The 16,317-nt window shown below is 37.8% G+C and overlaps 2 protein-coding genes across 2 annotated transcripts in view; one reads left to right on the top strand and one right to left on the bottom strand.

Moving 5' to 3' along the window:
* Positions 1-16,317, bottom strand: part of LOC114872021 (caspase-1-like) — a 181,832-nt gene that overhangs the window by 115,501 nt on the left and 50,014 nt on the right. The window contains exon 5 of the transcript XR_003788687.2: positions 10,213-10,428. The gene's annotated coding sequence lies outside the window, so the exon portion shown is untranslated. The remainder of the gene's footprint in view (positions 1-10,212; positions 10,429-16,317) is intronic.
* The window catches only part of LOC114872020 (alkaline phosphatase-like), a 159,569-nt gene that overhangs the window by 47,493 nt on the left and 95,759 nt on the right, over positions 1-16,317 (top strand). The window lies entirely within an intron of this gene.

Below are 16,317 nucleotides of genomic sequence, written 5' to 3' on the forward strand. Positions count from 1 at the left end.
GTTGTCAAAGTTCGTATTCGCGAAAAGTAATTTACTGCAGCTACGACCAGAAAATATGCATCAGACCGTTTCAACGCGTCGCGTGTGACATAAATTTCGTTTCCAGATAGCAGCGAGAGAACGGAGTGAAAACAGCCCGAGCTATTACTCGAAGAAAACGCTTCCGCCCCCGTTCCGGGGCCTAAACAGGGTCGCTGAAATTGTAATTAATAGACCGATCCCCGGGCACGTAAATAACCGAAACGATATACAAAACGAGCGATCTCGACGAGAACACGCGCGAGGGAGCAGCTGGCAGAGATCCAGACGGATGTTCGATACGAATTTCAACCGCGTTGCTTCATCGACGAACGGCCAAGGAATTATTCAACAGCCAGGAAAAAAGATAATAATCGTGTGCGTGAGGCTGTCGATAACGAAACGAGAAATGAGAAGATGAAAATGGAAAGGGCAGAGGAACAGAAACGGAACGCTGAAAGAATGGACAGAAATGAGGCGGGAGAAAGGTCCACCGATGAACGAATATCTCGCAGTACGGAGGGAAAAATTATGGTTCACCGGACCAGGCGGAAGTTATAAACGAAAAACGTCGGCGAATACCCGCGAACTCCCTCTGCACCGGTACAGTTTCGTAAGTCGATGTCGATGCGTTCGTACGAAGAATCGGAATCTATTCGGTTCCCGTTATTTATTGCACAGATGCGCATTGTATGCACCGGAAATATTGCCATAAATAATGCTGTAAGTGGCTGCAATGATCTATGTCGGTGGCGTACGTGCACACACACACACACACATACACTCGTGAATACCACGGTTTATTACGTGGATGCCAAAACGTTATTGCCATGGTGTTCGAAACGACAAACGTATGGATTTTGTAGAATAATAGAGACACTATTATTTCGTTTCGTCGAATGGTTTCGATGGGCCAATCTTGTTTTATACTTATTTGGATAGTGAAATATTCCTTGTGTGTTATTATTTATCTTTGATCAGTAATATAAAAAAATAGAAATATAAAAATATAGATGTAGGTCAGACTCAAATAGCGTTTTCTATTCCACCTTAGGGTGATAGTTTTTCTTGTCGTTTTTTAAAGAGCGACCACCTCGACGTCGCGACGGCGAATCGATGGAACGAAATCAAGTTTCTGGGTAAACGGAACGAACTCATGGGAATCGTGTACTTAAAAGGGGGACACGGCGTTTCCCCTTTGCCATTGGAGGAAGTTCGAATTTCTTGTTTGACTTTGTCCATTTTAGAGCGAAGTAGCTCTGAACTTAATCTTGTGCTATCGTAACACGTAGATTAACATTAATTTTAATTTCTATCTATTTTTTTCTTTTTGTTATTTTAGTTTTGTTGAATTTCTCAATATTATACAGCCAAGTGTGATCACTTTTTTTTATTGGCTTTTATGGTTCTTCGGAATCATTAGAGGGCCAATTTTTTTAACTTCTCTGGTTTGTGAAATTAAACTCCGTTCGTGTTTCGAGTGCCGAGATTAGTTTGAGTTGTCAGCAAAGTAAACTCCACCGAGGAAGTTGCAAACGCGCACAAAAGGGAAATAATTGTTCGGTGAAAATCACGAGAGCATCTCTAGCGAGCTACGATACGAATTGGGACACCAACCTTTTAAAGGTTCCGCTAATGGTTTCACCACGAGAATGGTTCCATTATTTTCAAAAGAAAAATGCTTTTTGACTACGCTACGGTTGAGAATCATTCTGCTCGAAGCTCATACGCGTTGCTGGATTCCGTCACTTTTCAAACCTGCAACCGAACACCAGACCAAAGATTGAATTGCAGTTTTCAATTGCAGATTCGTCAAAATATCAGCTCGATAGGAGAACATTTTGAACGATTGCTTGGGGGGAAAAAAGAATTGCTCGCGGAAGGCGGAAGAACCGAAATAATCATAAAAGTTCCATAACCGAATAAATACAGCTATCTAAAAATATTTAGACAAATATTTGATATTCGTTTTTCAATTCTTCTTTTCACTTACTAATTTGTGTTGGAGTTAAAGGATATTCTACTATGCTACTTTATTGTCAGAAAATTTATCGTGATCCTCGTTTCGAAATCTTCAAAGATCCTTCCTTTTGCAAAGAACGAACCTGTACGATAAACAGAACAAGATTTGCACGGTGTGTAAATTCGAAAAGTGCCGCTCGATCGAGGAACGAAAGATCAAACCTGTTAATGCAACAACGGCGCGCACGCTGCTCTCGTCTAGAATCGGAAGTTTACTTTCCCATCGAAGTTCGCCAAGGATTCGCGAGAAAAAGTGCGAGACACGTATCGGCAAGAGCTTACAGGATTGAAGGCATTCCCAGGGTCCCGAGCGAGAACTTGTTCGACCGAAAAGAAACGTCCCGTGGCAGTGCAAACACGTGCGACTGCTTACTAACGTCTTTTCTCGCCCATCGAAGGCGTCGAAATGGTGCAGAACTGCGGTGTTCCGGAAACAAATGTCGACGATTTTATTCTTTGCCCGCGTTCCAGCCTCGTCGATGCGTTGAATTTTAAAAAAGAATGAAATTTCGAACTAATATAAGCTCTTTAGCAACACCACAAAGGCAATATAATTGTATATAATTAAAAGAATCAAAGGAAGAAAATTGAGAGCTTAAATTTTGAAATAGGTTTTCGAGAAAATTGAATTTCAAATGATTTCGAAGTTAACAATGAAGAATACTTGGAAAAATTAAATTTGAATTTTAAAATTATTTGATATGACCATTTAGGAACGACTGAAGCATATACTTCTCTTCGGTAATTCCTCTTTTCCTGCACCATTTGATGGAAAATGTGGTCGATGTTTGGGCGTTTTAACGATCCCGGTATGATTTATGAAATGCGGGTGCATAGGTGTGTAATAATTCGAATTTGGGATGTAACCCAAAGCGAAACCAGAATAAGTTGATTTATGACATTTCCACATGTGATACGAATGTTTGCTGTTTCATAATGTAATAAATTCAAGAGTATTTCCTGTAAATTTCATTATTTTTACATCCTGCAGCATGGGAAATAAATATTATAATTTTAGCTTAAACATCGTCTCTTTTAAATGTAATTAAATTATATCATAAACTGAATATGATCGTAACAATTTTAGAAACCGCGTGTAAATGTAAAAGGAAAATAAATAAATTACCAGCCTATTTGTTACAAAAGGATGTTTAAACAAAATTAACAAAATTAGGTCAATCATTTGCGCGTACATGTTTACGTACATGTTATGAAAAATATGAGAATACCTGTAACGTTAAAATAAACTCCAAATATTTTGGATTTATAACACGTGTCGAAACTTTATAATAAAAGAATAAACATCCTGTGTTTGTCACGGACCCGAATATCCGGATTGTCGGTTCAGCTGAATTTCAATGGACATTCTTGAATTATTGTAAATTCCTGAAGTGCTTTTAAAATTCAATGCTTTTAAAATCACGCAACATAAAACAAATTATTCTGGGTATCTGTAAATGATATCAAACATTTCAATGGTTCACAGTTGTACAAATGTTATTTGACGATATTTTTTTAAAATTTATTTCAAGAATGTTATCACGTTTGTAAAATTGATTTATCAATTGTAAGTGAACTCTGAAGATGGAAGATGTCCTTTCATTTCTGTTATCGCACAGCCAAGGGCCGTGCTATCGTTATATTGATTCAAGAGCTTCTGGCTACATTTTCGATGCTCAGAAACTGGATTACGTAATTGCTACAAGATAGGAGTATCGAGGAAATGCAACGCAGATTAATACCGGTGTTATTGCCCCGCTTAATCTCAATTAGTCAATGATCCGCAGCTTCCAGAATTTAGATCCGAAAACGAGACTTTCCGGTAATCCTCGCGCAGAAGTAAGCAGTTAATACCTATCGGCTAATTGAATTCAATTAATCACTCTAACAATCAGAATACACAAATTTTGTAACGTGTTATTTAGAAAACTGAAATATTTAACAAGCTCAAGTGCAACGATAATTTAATTACAATTATTTCGTTTCAATTAAAATATTTTTTCATAAAACTTTCATTAAGCACATCTTACACGCAATATCACATTTTTGCTGCACAGTTTTTTACCATGATGCAACATGCTACTTCCAAACTCGTATTTTTGCAGGATATTAAATATTTTTTTTGCAGAATCAGAGACGGAAGGTATTGCGTGCGACGGTAGGATACAAAATATTAAAAATATCCATCGGCAATGAAATTCGCTAGGACGCACAGACAGTCCCTATTTGATCTCGCAAAATTTGAAACACGGACAACACATGGTTATCTCGGCAAAACAGGATAATAATTCGCTTTTCGTGCTTGTAACACGACTACTTGGATCTTCATTTGTTTGCATTCACAACAAACCCGTGTCCCGGCAAGACGAAATACCATGGCACCTGGGCTTTCGTTATTCTTGTTTACGTATCCGGATCCAAGCGTTCGTAATACGAAATTCTAACGCTTGCCGGGAAATATTGTCGTGTTATTTTCTTTGCCGCCTTCAACTTAAATTAAGGCTGATCTTTAGCCAGAGAAATATTTGTTTGGGATGCTATTCTTATTAAAATCTTTGCTGTACTTCTTTTTTTTTGCGGAAACACTTCTTAATCACCGGCGTGGAAAAATATTTTTTCAAACTTTTATTCGTTTGAAAAATCCAATTAAAAACATATTTGCTGGTACGTTGATTTATTATTGGATAGTTTCAATATGGAACCCTCAATGCTACTTTCGTTCAAAATAAAAGTTCTTTATATTTATAAATAAGTTTTGTTTCAAAATGGAGTACCACGTAAACTGATTAGAAAATTACTTTGTGTTATTAATTAAGTATTCAAATTTTCTAATGTTAATTCTGTATAATCAGCATATAGTGTGCTCTATTGAAAATATCCTTTATCAGAACAGCTAAATTCCAGAAATACATCGTGCTGGAAAATTAAAGCACTGCATAAATTGAAGCTGGTATTTAATTAACAGCTTCTCGCATGTGTTATCAATTTATAGATTTAACGATAAGTTATTGATTTATTTATCATTTATAGAAGTAATCATTCTATAATAGTAATTTCTAAAGTAGCTAAGTACCATAAATACATTCTACTATAAATTGGAGGTAAATAAATCGAAACTGGCATTTAATTAATTAGCAACATTTCACGTGTCCTCTATTAGAATCGTGCGATATCGATCGTCTAATTGCACTTCAATTAATAATAGTTGACATGATATAATCCTGACTAAAATTATTAAATACCCAGAAGCATATTATACCGATGATGAATGACACGCTAAATGGTTAATTAGATCCTATTATGTACGTTCCATTACAATTATAAGTTTTATCGCGTGAATTTTATTGGTCACACTGAACTGACTCTAATATATTAAACCTACTTGCATGTGGTATCAACATTAAAACCCTTTGTTTCATTATCGAGGAAATGTCCGGCTTTAATTACACTTCCTTGGAAACGCGCTTTATAGCCATGTAACTTTGTTAGAAATAAATTCATGCTGGTTTGTTTCCCGATCGGCGAACATTTTACGACATGACGAAATCGTGACACGGAACTCACAATCAGATTAAGGACTAAATAAAGCACCCAGCTGGGATTGTAATTTTCACGATAAAACCGTTAATGCATATATTACGATAAAACCGTTCTAGCTTGTATAATACAAGGTACTTATTTAAGCACGTTCCACATCAATCTCCAAATATCACGAAGCGACGTATGAAAAAGCTTCTCTGAAGAATTTCTATGATCGGGAGAATCTGATTAACAGATTCATTACTGCAAAGCTTATTGACCACTGGTGCGGTGAATTTAATCTAGCGAAATAATTAATTAGAGAAACAAAGTAGAAATAATTCTAAGCACGACTGGTATTATGCTAATAAGTTTTTAATTAAATTTCTCAAAAATTTAAGCTCCTGGAAAGTAACGGAGTAAATTAGAAAAATAATTGAGGAAAGATTAATCTTGATAAAAATTAAAGTATTAATAAACTGTAGAACAATTTAACAAACTTCTAAATTATAACAAATTTCCAGTTTGAAGCACGTTGAAAATTAACCAGCTTGTTCTCTGCCGTTTTCATCAGCAACGTGTTTCCAATTTGTTGAAAACAATTGGTTTATCGGTAAATTTCATCGGGTTACGAGAGATGGATCGATAAACTTTAATGCTCAATATATTACGGCATCTCTGCGGCCGCAACGCTGATTATGTTTGCAGAAGCATAAGGACAGAACGCTATTAACACCTTAGAATCCCATTACAGTGATGTACTGTATCATGGAGGTAATCAAACTGATTTAAGCAGTTCAACCCTGTCTGTTTGCTGACGAAATTACACCTGGTGTATTAAATAGCGCTGAACAATATGTATAAGGGATCAGTGCCACGTGCACTTCCCTCTCAAAGACACTTGATTAATCTCGTATCCAACACAAACCTGAAGGAAACACTTCATTTCCTCAATTGTTCATTTAACTCTTATTCAATAATTTCATTAACATATAAAATAGAAACTTAATAAGTAATGTTTATCTTGAAAATTTCTCAAGAAATGTAAATAAATAAAAAAGAAGACGCGATATTTAAACAGGAAGACAATTTTCTAAATTCGTGATGAAAACGTAAATGGTTGAAAAGAGTACCATTATCATGATGATAAATTTTTAAACATCATCAGAAAATAGCTGGTAGAACTTTTCGTACAAAGTAATCAAACTCCAAAGAGAAGCTCTTTTTCATTCGTATCCTCTTTCTGAGAAATATATCCTTTTAACTAGGATGTTACAATTACCAAGAGAAGAGTTCCCTATATGTTCATAGAAACGAACGTACCGAGCAATTGAATTGCAAGACGCAAGAAAGGAGAGCGGACGTTTATGAAAGGAGTTTATGAAACTAGCATGCTCGTCCTCGCGGCATTTATTTTGACATGCAAATCCTGTGAGCCAATGAATTACCCTTCCAGTAAGTATGTATGGTAAAATACAGCAGCACGCGTCTTATCGTGCCACGGTTAAACCTTATGGGAATCCTGATGAACGGTTTCTCGTTACAGTTCAGTGACACTTGCATCTAGTCGCGGTTATGTAATTTACCTTATCATTGTTACAGAAACAAATTACGCTAAGAATCGTCTCTCCTAAAGGAACAGGAAAGAGGTACTTCAACTCAAAATTCTCTAGGTTGAAACGTTTAATCCGAAGAGATACCTTGTCTGTCTCTTTTGAAAGCAACTTCAACCTGCATTGCAGCTATCTTCATCGAGAGATTTGAGATTTGAACCAGCGCTGGTTCATCTTCAAATTTCTGATGAAAATTTGGAATAATCTTTCGAAAAGCTTGGTTCAAATTGCTGATATGAAAAATCTGAATTGAACTGTTTAAATACGAATGTAGAAAGAAGAAATGCAAAAAACAATACGGTTACATTCAATTCAACTGAAAGTACAATTACCTTCTAACTCGGCGATTTATCTACTCCGTGCTCTATCGTGGACAATTAGTCGCAGCGACGTCGTTTCCTCTGCTTCATGTCCCGGTAAGAATCACTTCTTTCTTTCTCAGAAACGATTTCCGACAATGATACCGCGCGCACTTTACAAGACGAGGGACTTTCTTGCTCGGTCCACTTAAGACGAGCTAACCCAGATTTCCATAATGCACGTCGATCTCCACAGCTACCTATTTCGGTTACAAGTGCTCCCGATGGCTTTTCCTGTAGCTTTCTGTACCGATTTTATCCATCTTTTGTTTCATTCTGTTTCGATACGTTTCGAATTGTATATTCTTGTAAATGTATATTTCTATATCGCTCGATAGTTTCAAGGTAACTGTACATTGTTTCCAAGGAACGGGTTAAATGCCAGTAGATAATTTTCGTAGCTCGTCGTATAAGCAGCCGGAAAAGCGAGCGTCCCCTAGAGTCCGACGCCTACAACATCCGTTTACGTAGACCATAAATTTCGTTGGTTCCGTCGACGGGTAAAAATTGTGGCCCCTCTCCGTGAAATCGCACGTTGTCTCGCTATCAGCCGTTGCATTCTATCGCAGCTGAATCAGATGCATCGTCTTACAGGGTGTTTCCCGGATGCACTTGGTTCCGGGCGTAAATTATTTCGGGACGATAGGTTCACCGGCTGCCACGATCGTCGCTTCGTCTTTTCCCGTAGGCTGAAAAATGCTCCCACGGACAGCGGACATTATTCACGGCTTTTGCATATCGGTCGGTGAAATATCGAGTAGCACGTGGAATTTATTGTTTCGCCTGTTCCGCGTGGCACAGATTTGCGGCCTCTTTCGTGACCGTCGCTATTCTACTCGATGAGAGATTCAACCTCGACTCTGCTTTTCTTCTTCGCTTTTTCCCCCATTTTTTTTTTTTTTTTAATCTTTGTTTCTTCTTCCTTTTTTTATCGCGGATCGAGTTGACACACTTTCATTATACCAGACCGATGATTTTCGCGGGAGAATCGAGGAGCGAAAGAAAGAGTAAGTCGACGATTCCGGCCTCCTCTTTCGCCGCTTTATTCCTCGCGTGTTGTTAAATACTCCGTCGCGAGTTGATGAGACGCACTTGAAATGGGAACACAAACAGAGGCTCGAGCATCGGTGTTTGGATGATAACTGAATGCGAGGTCGGAGAACAGGAACCCGATTCTTCGAGCCTCATCGGCTCTCTTCGTTATCGCGATCCTTCGAATGTATGAATCACGATGCTTTTGTACTCGGATCTTCGATTTCGTTTCGACCCCACTTTTAACATTTCTGCCTCGAATTCCACTTCAGTGTTTCAGACGATTTTCAGATGCTTCCAGAGAAAGAATTTATTTTTTTGAAATATTTTAGATTCTACCTTTCACTATTAAAAATTAACATTTCATTGCGTACGAATTAATTCGTAACTTTAAATAACACATTCAGAAATTTCTTATTTTCTATTTCTCTAACAATCTCCCTTTTATTAGTCTCGTATTGGAGAAATTTTTTAGTTCTGCACTGTTGTAGGGTGGAAACTTTCTGATGGTAGCTAAAAAGTTTTTAAAAGCTAAGCTTACCCTTGCGTTCCTGAATTTTCTGTTGTGTATTTTATTTCTAAAAACTGTAACCTTATAGCTAAACAGAGTTTTGTGCCAGTTGTTCGTGTTAATAAATTCTTGTCGATATAGCCTTTAAACTTCTCTACTGTAGCAGAAATATATTTCACTGCCACGATAAAACGTGGTCTTAACTTCTGCTTTCTCGTTTTACATTTTTCTTTCGAAGTTTATTTATGGTGACCAAAGATTATTACATTCTATATTATTTTAAATATAAAAAGTTAGTAAATTTATAAAGTGTAAAATAGCTTGAAACTACAAAAATTGTTAAAACTGTTCCTTTTAGAAAATACATATTATAATTTCATGATATTTTGATTTTTAACAATTGAAACAATTTTGAAAGCGGAATACCTAGACACAATGTTTCTCTGTGCTCGCGAAAATTTTTCCATAAATCTAAAATTTTCCGCGAAAAATGAACGAAAAGAGGAGAAAAAGAACGAGAAGAATTTCTGCTCTGACCGGATGGAATAAAATGAAGAGAAGTTTCACTCGCAACTGACCTGTCCTAAGAACTCAAAAATGGAGTTTCAGACTCGACGATGTATGGGTCGAGGACGTATTCGCGCGGTTTTCGTTTTGCATTTTCACGAAATTTTATATTCAAACCCGCGTGGCCTGGTTACTATCTGCACGCGTTGTTTCCACGGTTGGAAAAGTTTCCTTCTTATGAGGCGTGAATACGGTCATAAAGCAACGAATCACCTTGCATGCCTCTCTTCTCATCATATTTTCATTTCTAACGCTCGCTACTCCGTGGAATCGCGTTTCCAGAACCGTGCAATAACTCTGCGAAATTACGCTCCCGTTTTGTTTACAATTTTGTAAGAACGCTGAAATTAGACATCCTTCTCCGCCAGGCAAAGAACGAATAACTCATCTTTCATCGTACCAACAACTCAACGATTCATTAAATTATAAAAAGAAAAAAGATAGTGCTATTCCTTAACTGACCTAAATTTCGCATCAATTTAAGATTATTTAAAAATTAACCCACTTTCCATGCAAACAACACCTCGATGACACGCTAATTTAATTTAAAATTAATCAGTGATTGACTTACCGACGATGAAGAAGCGAAATACCTCCACTTGAAATCCTTTTGTTCGATCGCTGCAAACACGTAGAAAGCTCTTGATAGAAGCAGATGATCGGGTAGCAAGTAGGTGTCTACCTGATTGCATCTGAAAGCAGGTAACTCAACGCCTAGCTGATCGTTAGTAGAGAGCACCGGTTCAGCTGATAGGGAGACGGCACTACCGGTATCCAGAACATCCACCTGAAAATAGTTAGACGGTATTAGATGGTGTGGAAACTTCGATTAACTCTGACCTTCGACGACGTAACCGTGTCCGTTCTCTGGAGGGTGGTCGTGTGCAGTAAATACCCCGACCGATACGGCGAACGGTGTCTTACAGCTAGAGAAGTTAATCCGGCATGTTCACGTGTATACAAACTGTACGCTGTCTCGTTATCTGATACCACGTACGTTTACAAACTTCGCCTGTATATCTCATCAGTAAGATTGCCACAGAATTTCGACTAAAGAGAGTATGCTTCTCATCGCAGGCATCGAGGCAATCGCTATTAATCGACGATTTCAATAAAATTGTATAACTGGTCACGGATAGAGGAAAAATCGAATAATAATTAATCACAGTTTTGTATTCAATGCATCGACTCGCAACGAACGAACTAATAAAAGTACGATAATTTACGATTAACGACTGCCGGTTAGAAACAAACTTTCAATTGCAGAGATTTGTCAAATTTAATGTACTTCTTCCAATAATGTTTTTTGAACTTTATGAACCGTTTCATTTCCGCCCGGTTTAATGACTTTCGGGAATAGAAAATGCATCCTCGGTAAAGAGGTATAGCAATCGTGTTTCTATAGCAAATCCAGGCGGTATCTTATTCGCTGATGCTATCCTTTCAACGATTTAATGCTCACTAAATTAAATCTAGTACCACCATAACGGATGGAATTCCTACGTTTCACAAATTGCCAGCAACGTTATTGTCTTTCGTGTACCGGCCAGATAAACGGAGACGCATGGACGTTGTTAATGTTCGGGTCACAGTAGCGGGCAACTAACGATCGTGTTAATTTTTCATCGTGCTTGTTTCGGCCATGTCGGCAACAAGCTCCGCGACTAGTCGACGATCCACCGTTCACGATATTTACGTCGGGTAGAGCTTCAATTTACGATCGAGCCCGAACTGGAGCACTCTGGATCAGAGTGACTCCTATCATTCTTTCAGAACACTTCCGTCGAGGACACTTTTCAATTCTTTTACAATTTCTAACTTTTACTCGTTAAACGTCCAAATAACTTTATATAACTTTCAAATATAGTCCAATAAAAAATTTTAATTCAAATTATGTTTTTTCTCCTTTAAATCAATCATCAATTTCTAGGGATTCAAAGTTAAAAGAGGTTCATTATACCGCAAAAACTTTTGGCAAACGTTTATGAAAAAATTTTCAATTAGTTCCCAGGGATGAAAATGTTCTCCGTGTTGCAGCATAATTTTCATAGACGAAGCGCACGCAATTTCGCCGCATCGTGATGCAACAATACATTTATATTATAATGATTCATGATACTCCAGCGGCAACCACGCTTCTGAACTCATTATCAAACGATTTTGTATTCAATTCAACCTACTAAAAGCGAATTATTCCTACCCTCTGTTCATAGAAGCCGCACAAGGAACGTGGATATTTAATTAGACACAAAGTATTAATTCTAATGAATTTCGTTGCGAGGTTTCTTCATTAATGTCATTTCAAACGAAGACAAAGCTGTCATTTGATTTCTGTCGTGTCTTGTACGAACCTTTTGTGCGTATGTTGCTCTTACTGTACCCAATTATGGATAAAACAAGAGCTTACAGTTTAAATAGAGAGTTTTTCATAGCGAATCGCATGCATGCCAGCGGCTGTAACAGAAGGAGTACCAATAATATTTATAATTCACGTGTAAACGTAGCCTAGATCTGATAACCTTAGGCACTTTGTTCTCGTAGCATGCTTCGCTAATTCTTAGCGAGATTTAAACAGCCCCGGGAGATTTCTTTTCAGCATATTATAAATTATTCCAGCCGTCAGTCTCTTCTTCTTCGTCGTCTGCGAAATCGAGTTGCCACGAGCGAGCGGCGGGGAAAAAAGTTATTCGCCAGCTTCTCGCGGAATCTCTTTTAACGACATTTCACGCCGCTTTAACTATCTTCGAAGAAGCTCCAACGAAATTCTTAAACCACTTGAGAATCGGATAGATCCTCGGATCGTTGCTATTCATGGTGAGAATCGCCTATTTTCAAACGAGCAAATGCAACGAAATTTATTTTTAAATATATTTTATACTCGAGTGATCCAAAATATGTCCGCCAGGAGAAATACGAGTAAGGTTGGCGAAATTTTAAGCTGATAAATGCAGCCGTTCTATTACCCTGGTACTGGGTAGTAAGGTAAATCACGGCAGTACAGTGTGACGAGTCGATGCGTGCAAATATTTTCCAACCTATAAATCACTTTGACACAGTCCGGTCCACAATTCATTTCTTAAACGCCGGGACAGTTTCCATCGAAAACGGATAATCCGAATTGATGGATACGCCGATCGGGCAAGCAAGGCGATCGCACGCTACCAAAGGTTTACCTTTGTCGAATCGATAATTCATACCTTCTGTTTACCCTATTTTTTTTCGCTTTCAACACCCTCTCTATATCCGTGTTCCTTCTACCTTCAAACATTATCTAAAAGGATGGGATGAAATATTTTGTACCGTCTCAGTTGTTTTAATTGAAAATGGATATAGTACAAGGTTGACATAATTAGAGCGTTGATTAATTGTTTATGTAATCTTCTAATTAAATACAATTTCGGAGAGTTACAAATGACCTCGAAGATTTGATCAGGAACATTCCCTACGTGGTAACATAAATCCCATGAACCGTCGCATTAGATAATTACTCATGGTATCCCATCAATGTGAATTATCCGTATACAGCATAAACCGATCTGGCAAATCGTCCTGCAGGACCTGTACGTTGAATTGTGCTGAAATTTGTGCTCTATTCTACGGGTTTATAGCCGGCTTCAACGCTAACAATGGTTGCTAGCTGACGCGCCGTTTTGCGCGGCCCTTGTTACAGTCCAACCTATCCCAATCCTCGCTTTGTTGATTTCTCCGAGCACGCATTGTTGTTGCTAGGCATGTGTATAATTAAATTTTCATTAAACGAACAATACTTTCTGTTCTACCTTCGCTCTCTTCTAGCACTTGAACAGTAATCGCAATTTATTTAACATTCCATGAATTTTGTGAATATATTAGAAATAACTATATTATTTTTATAATTCACTCTTTAGAAGTGATTATTTTCAAGCTTCCCTTCCATTCAATTTCTTATTTAGCGCTGATCTCTAACAAATGAGTTTCTCGGAGCTTCGATGTTAATGATATTGTCATTGTTCCTCTCTTTCGCTCTCTTGTTAATGCACTTTTTCCTTTCCTCGATCTACCTTCTCCACCCTCGAACCACCTCTTCGTTCGCCATGCTTCTCGATTCCCTTTCTTTACCTCCGTTTCTATCGTTTCTTTCGTTTCTCGTTAGAGTGACCGCAGTATTTTCTCCCCACGGCACATAACACTTCGGGTAAATGAGACCTCTACACCGAGACACGGGGCCATGAATCAAGCGAACAACTTTCGTTAACCCCATACAGTCTCGGTGCATTCGAAACAAGCGTCTATCTTGATAAGAGCTTCGAGGCTGACCCGAACAATCGCGGCCAGGAACTACTCGTCGAAAACGTACGATGAAATTTACCTGTTCTAAATCCTTTAGATTTAAATTTACACATGGCAATTTCCGGTGCGACAACGAACGTGTTAAAAATCATTCATTATTCTCGATGCAGCGCGGAATCAAAAGACAGGGCGCGGTCGTTTTTATTTTTCCCGGTTGTCGTTGTTTCCCGCTGAAACGGCACAATATTTGCTCTTGTCGCACGGTTTCGTTCTTTCCGTCCAGGAAACACAGTTACCCCGCTTCATATTATACGGCGCTGCTTTTATTGGAGTGTGCAGACTTGGTGCGGTCGCGAATACCAGCACGTAATCTGCTTGCAGGACTTTTTTTTTCCACCATCTCTCTTCCGGCGAGAAATTTTAATATCCCGTTCGTTCGCTTTAACGAACGATGCATCTGTGCGCCATTTTCGTTGAAATTATCCGGCCCGTTATCGAACACCCGTTAATTCTAGACCGATCGAATTCTAGTCTCGTCCGGTCGATTTCGTATCCTCGTGCCTACATACTTGTACTCACAGGCAAATCCTACGAGGCATACTTAGTTCTCCTATCTAGCCGTGTTCCCTTTCGTTCACCGTTGTTCGGATAAGGAACAAACAACGATCAGATCCGACAAACGATTATTACCAACAATAGATCCACAATAGTGGATACGAGAATTTCTAAAATGTACGATGCTTCCTGTTTGTACGTGCGTCCTATTGCTGCTCATATTTCCGATGCGTTTCGAGAATCCAAAGGGACGAATTTGCTGCGGTTTATTTGGAATGTATTTGAATTGGGAACGATAAGAGGATTGGTAAACTGCAGTTGATATAAAAGAATTGATATTTTCATTGTATATTTTTCGAAATGCAAAATGAAATTCAATTTATGATGCAAAACGAAAAATGATATGCTTTTAAATTGTTCGTTTTTGAGCTGACGATGCAAAACTTGATTTGAATCAGCCATTTAAATATCAAATATAAAATTTAATTTTCAACAAACCCGCGTCGCGCGCAACATTTATGGAGGTACGTGCGAGGAAAATTTGATCTTCATGAAAAGTTGATTGGTACCGGAATGAAAACGATCAGAAGTTTCGCAATATACAGTACGACTGTATAAACTTTTAAATTTTCAATTCAACGGATCGATAGTTTCATTGATAATGCATATAGCAGAATATCCTATCATGAGGGGACTTGCATGCGCGAAATTCATTCTACATCGTCGGCGTCGAAAGATTAAGACGATACCGCGAAATATTGAATTCGCATAGCTTTTATACACCGAATAATCTTATTTGAAAGTTTACCGGCGAATTGCTGGCCGACTGGCACGAAATCGCAAACTTTCGCGGATGAAAGGAAATACGTTCGCTAAATCCAGCACTGAACTCGGAGAAAGGATTGCCGTTCAACAATTTAATGGAAATCATCTAGGTATAAAAATTTTCACTTAAAAACCCGAAGGTTCTGTCGTAGAGTTCAAATGATAAAAATGAATAATTAGTTTACATTTTCAAAAGGTTTGTTGATCAAGTTTGTTGATCGAAGGCAACAATGTTAGTTTCCATAATTTCGCGATCATTTTCAATTGTAACGATTTAATTTACGAATCAGCATTGTTTTCATTCGAGGTACATTGTGCACAATGTAACAATAATACCCCATATAATAATATTTGGCATAATTCTGTACACAACGAGGAATACGATTTTGATTTAAAAACTGGCATTCCAATAGAACATGCTATTTCCAATTTCTGAATGTATCATATAATTAAATTTTGCACCGTGAATAGTGTTTATGCAATGTAAACGAAATCAGAACACCGTTATTGCAATGCAACATTTTAAACATTTAGATTAGAGAACGCTTTGCGCTTGCGGTTAACAAATTATGATACGTTGATAAATATCACGATCGTGGTCTCGTGCCTTCAGGGAATATGCTGAAATTCACGCTACCGTGAGATGAGCTACGGTATAAATCGTCACCATGTAATTATATTTTATACAAACAGTGGAATTACATGTACCCATTAATTAACGGTTGCCACGGAACGAAAATATACACGTAGGAAACAAAGTTTACCGATGGAAGTCCGTACTTAATTTTCGTATTTCTATCTTTGTATTGTTCAGTCATGAAAATGATAATTCGAAGATAAACACTTTATCAGATTTAATTGACATATACGATTTTTCTAAACATTTCTTATCTTCCCGTGCCTTGTGCACAGAAATTTAATTTTTAATCGTATTAATCTGAAAATCGATAGAAAATTTTTGTTTCATCGATCTTCGCATCACGTCGTTATCTATTCCTCGCCCCATTATCACCGCAATTTACATGGT

Source organism: Osmia bicornis, chromosome 2 (assembly GCF_907164935.1).
Source record: "Osmia bicornis bicornis chromosome 2, iOsmBic2.1, whole genome shotgun sequence".
Lineage (NCBI taxonomy): Eukaryota > Metazoa > Arthropoda > Insecta > Hymenoptera > Megachilidae > Osmia > Osmia bicornis.